Below are 7,498 nucleotides of genomic sequence, written 5' to 3' on the forward strand. Positions count from 1 at the left end.
TCCTCAACGACGCGCCGTGCCGACAAGCTAATGAGGTATTATTGACTAGCGGCGACGCGAAGGCTTAACAAGAGTCCAACTTTGGGCCTGACGCAGACCGGAGGGGTGGCGGGGTGAGTCTTGGGGAAATCCGCCAGGATCCAAGGCAGGTCCGGGCGCGCATAATCGCCGCCCGTCGATTTTAAGCAACGCGGGGGTTTCATGTCCAGGAGCCGGAGGCGAATCCCTGGAATCCCTCATCTGGGAAAAATCACACTAACGAGGTTTCGTACCAATTCCTTGTCGCGCGTTTCCTGGCGGGGCGGAGGAATCACCCCAATAGAGAATTTGCAGGTGTCTGAAATTTGATGAACTTATCGTGTTTAAGTGGAAACTACTGAGTGAACTGAACACGAGGATACCCTTGATTCATGAATTGAACAATTATTGGAGAAGATATGACAAAATGATCTAATCTGCTAAAATACGGGTGTTTAAATGGGAAATGCCGCCAGATAACGTCACTAGGCGGTGCATTCTCTCACTTTTGAATCTATTTTTATACTATTTCCCATATCAGAAAAAAAACTATAAGAAATACTGTGAAATCAGCTCTTTAAGCACTTTCAGATGAAGCAATAAAAAATTTGCATGCAAATTCTCCATCCCTCATCTTCGAGGATGCGCACTGGCGAGGTTTTGCCGAGTCCTCCGCTCTCGGCCCCTTGACCGGCACCGGCAGAGTTGCCAGTTTTTATTTTTTGTCTCAGTTGTTTAGTGTTATGTTTAAAAATGGTCCATTTTACTTTATTTGTATCCAGAATGAACTTCACTTTCCGCAAAGCTACTTTGTGAGACCTCTAAAAGATTTCAAACCGAACGGTTGATTCAGATTTAGTTTGGAAGTCCGGAATTCGAAGCATGAAACCTTCACTCATAAATGTCAGTAATTAGAGACTGCTAAAAAGCGAAGATTTTCCTTCATTTTCAGGCGAAACCACATCACATACCTGCTGCGAAGTTCGATGGCGCGCTTAATTTCTGCACTAGACGATGCGAGAATAATGCCTACATTCATAAACGTTAGTAATTGGAGACAGGTGAAAAGCTAATATTTTCCTTCATTTCTGCGTGATACCAAAGTACATGCCCATCTGAAGCATGGTCGGGTTTATACAAGGGTCGTCCAAAAAGCGTTTTTATGCAATATCTCCTAAACTAACATAAGATAGATAAAGAAAATCTGTAAAAAAACGTTGAAAAGACACTACCCTCAGCTTTCTAACGCGCCATTGATTTTTGAATTTGGTTCAATAGAACTTAAGAAAAGTGGGTTTTTCTGAACCCACTTCCTCTCTGCGCGGGTCCAAAATTTCACGGAGCGCCATTCGCAAGTGAGCCGCTGTATCTATCGCTTATCGCAAAAAAAGTGGCTTAGAGATGGTTGAATTTCATGTAAAACATGGGAAAGCACATTTCTAAATCAGAAAATCGCATGTTCATTTGATATCAGTGGGTCTGAACTGTAGCACGAGAAAAGGTTAAGCTACAATTGCGGTTAACTCGTAGAGTTATGTTGAATTTGGTTTCGGTGTGTGAATTGCGCTCTATAATTCGTCTTTGAACCAAAAAAGGGGATCAAAGCTGCTCAAATTCAGGTTAATTTACCGTAAAAATGTTGAAAATGTTGCATACTTTTCAAAATGATGCATCTATGATGAATTTTCTTCGAGAGCGGGCGGAGTAATGTGAGGCCCTATGAACAATTCAGACAGTAAGTGAAAGTTAACGCTGACAATTCGGTAAATTTTGTTCGAATGCAACTAATTTTAAAAGAAACACAGCCAATCCTGCAATTTCCCAACTGATTAATGTTTTTCCTTATTTTTTACATGACTTTCAAACATTTATAAGCAAATTTTTTTGCGATAAGCGATAGATACATAGCACTCACAGAATCTCACTTGCTGATGACGCTTCGTGAAATTTTGAACCCGCGCGAAGAGGAGGTGGGTTCAGAAAAATCCTTTTTTCGAAAGTTCTATTGTACCAAATATAAAAATCTATCACGCGTTAGAAAGCTGAGAGTAGTGGATTTTTAACGATTTTTACAGATTTTCTTTATCTATCATAGTTTAGGAGATATTGAATAGGTAAACTTACTTTCTGGACGACTCTCGTATAAATCCGATCATGCTTCAGATGGGTATGTGCTTGGGTATCACGCAGAAATGAAGGAAAATATTAGCTTTTCACTTGTCTCCAATTACTAACGTTTATGAATGTAGGCATTATTCTCGCATCGTCTAAAGCGGAAATTAAGCGCGCTATTCTAACTCCGCAGAAGGTATGTGATGTGGTATCGCCTGAAAATGAAGGAATGGAATGACTCTCGCACATAGGTCACCAGGCCGCAGCCAATGGCGGCAATTTTGGAGGGCTGCAAAAATATAAACAAAGAGAAAAACGAATATTATTATAGGGCGCTGTCGCGAATACCGTGCCGCCGGAATCGCGATGCGACAAAGTGGCGATTCATTGCAGGAAAATCAGGTGAAATATGATTACCAACAGAGACCGCAATATATTTGATGAGAGAGTAAAAACATCTGCATTTAAAAAAAAATAAATGTGTTGGCTATGCAATATACTTACGGCATGTACGCCGACAATTCGAGGGGGGCGGTGAAATAGGGGCGCAAGTACGTGAAGCCGGCCAAGTTTAGTTCCGGACATAGTTGCGTGGGTTTTCATGTTTTTTTGCGGATTTCCAGACGCTGTTAAGCATATTTCAGACATGTTCAATGTCTTCAGCATTGGCGTGGCGTGCTTTGCGATCTATCCATGTTTCCCCATTTTAAGCCGTGGTAAATAATCGATTATTAATGTGTTCGTTGCGAACACCCTGTCTATCGATACTTTTCCATATGTTTAAATGGTCGATCAATCGATATATCGCAAAGCACGCCACGCCACTGTATCTTCAGTTGATCTTACGCGGACATTCTTAACTGCGCTGTGCGCGCAAGCAGATGAAAATACCTAAAATTGTCAAGTCAATTTTTTGTATTTTTCTCGTTTTTTGACGAAATTTGCGGTTCTGCAGATGCTCACATGTGATTTTAATGATTCGAATGTGCATTCGAAGCTTGCAAGAAATTTTGCTGGCTATGCGAATTTTTGTGGTATTCAATAATTCGACGAAAGCCCTCTTTCTCAAATATATATATCCTTATACTCTCAAACTTGGATTCTTTGGAGTCATTTCCCTATTCACTCCTCAAGCTTCCGATCATGTGCGATCGAAAACACTCGAGAAAAAACTAGTACACGACGATGATTGCTCTGAGATATCATGTATAGGTACTTCCTACCAATAAATAGACCATTCATCATTACCAATCCTGATTTTCTGCCGTATGGTGATCGATTGTCCCTTAAAAAAGTGAAATCTAACAGGAAATCTGCACGCACAAGGTCACAAATTTAACAGAAATACGTAGTTTTGTTTCACCATATTCGTATGCTCTATCTGAAGCTAGTTTTGCATTCAACATATTTGAAGGCGATTTCAACAAGAATTATTTCCTCTCTGAAATAAACATTAAAAACTATGTGCGGCCAGAGTGTTGGAGTACCTAGTGATTGAATGATTCCTTTTGCAATACTTTGCAACAGAGGAAAACTATGTAAATTATTCTCAGGTCAGTACCACAGCATGGATTAATGGTGACCTAAATGTTTCCATAACGATGTCACGAAACCGTCTGACGTCTTGCCAACAACTTCGAACTGCACGCATCACTGCAAGAGCGAGGAAGTTCATACTTTTATGTATGCAAGCATATTCTGGATAACACTATGCGATGGTGAAAGTGCAGAAGTGCGTATCTCGGAAAACACGATTTTCCAGGAGAGTAAAAAAAAAAAAAAAACTGTCTACATTCCTCTTTATTGTTAGTAGAAGGGTAATAATTCTTGAGGATAGCAAGAATAAGATGCTTTTTCAGATTCCTTCAGCATTTTGAATAATATCTCGAACTGTTAGAAAATACGGCAGAAATGCCGAGATTCGCGTTTTCGGCACTAAGAATTGACACTTCATCACGAGATACGCATATTTTTGCAATTAGTGTTTTAAACCTGTTGTTGGCGGATTTGGATCATTTAAAGACTGAAAAAACGAGTTTCACGCTTATAATTCCTTATCAGATAAGTTTAGTTTGATCTCTTATGGCAAGATCAAGCATTGTATGATTGGAAAAATGACATTTCATCACGAAATACGCATTTCCGTAACTAGCGTTCTGTGAACGTTCAAGCATCTTGTAAACGGCGACACTCTCAGTCTTGCATGAGAACACGATGACCAAAGAAAGAGGACTTAAAAACCACAATCTGAACCGAGCGTTTGGACTCTCTTTTTTGAAATAAGATTTTCAGAGAAAAGAAAAAAAATCTTGGAACGTGCAATAATGTTCTTCGCGCATTTATTAAAATTACTGCTCGATTGAAGACTCCAAAATGCTGGACGTTTCTGGTCAACATAGTTGGACAGGACCACTCAGATACGACACAGAAGAGCGCCTTCAACCAGCAATGTAATCTTCGTGCAAAATTCTGATACCACTATTCGTGCGTCACGACAGTCAATTTGCATACCCGGCCATTTGAAGGCAAATCATTGACGCAGGCAATAGGGTACGAATTCCGGCAATGTGATACGTGTTTTTTTTAGGGAAAAACACTCCTCATGGGGATGTCCCGTCTGGCATCCAATAAGCCCAGCCTCCGGAGGTGCTCCACCTGACATTCAAGAAACCCAATCCCCAGGGGCTGCCCCCCTTGGCATCTAAGGAGCCCATTCCCCGGAGGCTGACCTACCTGACATCTAAGAAGCCCAGTCCCTATGGGCTGCCCCACCTGGCATCCAAGGAACCCAATCCCCCGCGGGCTGCCCCACCTGACACCCACAGAACCCAACCCTCGGAGCTGCCCCCCTTGGCATCCAAGGAGCCCATCCCCGCGGATTCCCCCTGGGTATCCAAGGGTCCCGGACATCTCCGCTACACTATAAGTACCCGCTAGGGCGCGACTCATATCAGTTATGTTCGAAAATGTAAGCGTATCATTTGCCAAAATGGTCAATTAGTGAAATAACTAAGATGCCTACAATTGGAGTCATTTTGAAGTATTTATAGATACGCCAAAGCGATTGAAATTTTGAAACAATAATTTGCATTAGTATAATGGAGGGGGAATAGGCCGAGGCGCGGAAAGGCATATATTTGTTGGCTTTAATATACGCCCAACTTAGAATAACCGGATCATCCCTCAGGGAAGCAACTAGGGACCTCTCTCAAACGAGAAAATCACACTTTCGACCCTTGGGTTGAGCCTCCCACGGAAGATGAAGCATTGTGTGACTCGATTGACTCCAATACAAGTGACCGTTGTGTTGAATCGTCAGTTCATGATTGCGTTGGCCCAGTGAGTGAATAATGGACATGAACGCCGCGCGCCGCTAGTAATGGGTACCTATGAAGAAATGACACTTGGGAGCCTTCGAGTGATAAACATTTAGCAACTTTTAAAATTCAAAACTAGGGAATTCCCAAAAATATATGAAAGCACAGAACAGCTGATCAACGTACACATACGTATGCTGTAGGCGGGAAACACAGAGGAGAGCGTGTTGTGCGTGAGGCGCGCCGGATCAAATGAAGGGGCCAGAACGAGACACGCATTTCTGCACTTAAGCCCGATTACACGTAAAAAACTCTAAGGTTTAGGTGACTTCCTGATTTTTTTCGACCATAGTCTCTTGCTGACAGATAGACGACATCTTCAACAATACTTTTATGCAGCTAACTCGAAACTGTCAAAAATTGAGTTACGCACTTCTGCACTGTGACGATCGTATGGTGGTCGCATCACAAAACCAAATTTTTCATTTGCACTTCTAAAATTTTCTCGAATGCTTTACTTTTAGGAAGGAAGCAAAATTCTTCTTATGAATTTTCTATAATTTGTTTTCCACTAAGTAAGTATATGTCATAATGGTAGGTAAAAGGACCCATACCCGTAAGCAAGGGGACAAAATATAACAAGATAACTAAGTATGCCTACCCTATCTTCAAATGCGTAAATTCTACGCTATCTGACGCAAAAAATGCCATCAAATTTCATAAGTTTACCCTGCGAGAGCGTTTTACAGTATTAGAAAACGATAACTAAGCCACGACTTTGAGAACAACATAGATGAGATGTTTCTTAACGCTATTACAAGCTTTAGACACAATCTATTCACCTATCTTACGCATGACATCATTAATTATGTAAATTATTAAAAATTAATTACATCTTGAAAAATAAGTCAAGGTTCTGAAGAATATTAAAAGGCGTTTGCAATCGAAAACTGACGACCGATAAGATTTCTTCTTCATACTTTTGCGAAAATGTGGAAAAATGCAGCTCAAGAATAAGGGCTCTACAACACTATAAATCTCGGATGGACTCGTAGATCCTTGCAGTGCTACTTAAAGCTCGCCGGACAATAACACTAGCCTTTTAAACAGGTTGGACATGAAATTTTCGACTAAAACTGCTTTTGATGTCAATTTCTTCACATGGGTTTTTGATGGGGTGCTTCTTGAAGGGACTTTTACGCGAAAATCATAATGAAACCACTTTTAACCCTCTACATTCCGTCTACCCATCTATCTGAGCTTTTAATGTTTCCACATTTTGCATAATTTCTCCCACTGACTCGACCCACTAAGCGCCGCCGCGCCGCGCCGCGCCACTGTGCTGCGCTGGTGAGGCGGTTAATGCCTGAAGTCAAAACGCCTTCCTTTCCGTGCGTATGCAACCTGGACATCCGTGGAGCGCGAATAGTTGCATCCTCCTCAGGCGATATAATGAAATTCTTTTATTATCCTTCGCATGCGACGTTAACTGAAGCTTTGACAATTTCTCTAGTTTCTCTTACACCTGAATTCCAACGCTGCCTATTCTGCCGATGAAGTAAACTACGTATTACTGATTTTCATCGCAACATTGTCAATTTTCCATGATTTGTTATTTAAATGTATTACAATGTCCTGGCCCTCGAAATCGCGAAAAAGATTGCTGAGCATGATACCTATGTAGAAATTCCTTAACCCACTTCAGAGACTTTCTTTGCTTGGATATTTTTTTGGTTCTCCTAAACTGCTGTGCTAAGGAAAAACGCCGTATGAACACCCGAGAGTTGCCAGATTTCTCTCGATAAAATGTTTATTTTTGAGGAAAGTTATGAATATGTTTCCTTGAAATTTTCAGGCGCTTTAGATGAAATGGCGAACAAAATTATCTCAAAGATTTGAAAGGAATATATTCATAAAATCACCAGGAAATTCGTGTTTTGTCAAAGGACATGTGGCAACGCCTGAAGGTTCGTACGGCGTTTTTCCTTAGCACGGCAGTAAAGGCGCAGCGCTTCGGGGAGTGGACTACGGAGCAATCAGGTGGCGTCCCT

Source organism: Bemisia tabaci, chromosome 3 (genome assembly GCF_918797505.1).
Source record: "Bemisia tabaci chromosome 3, PGI_BMITA_v3".
Taxonomy (NCBI): Eukaryota; Metazoa; Arthropoda; class Insecta; order Hemiptera; family Aleyrodidae; genus Bemisia; species Bemisia tabaci.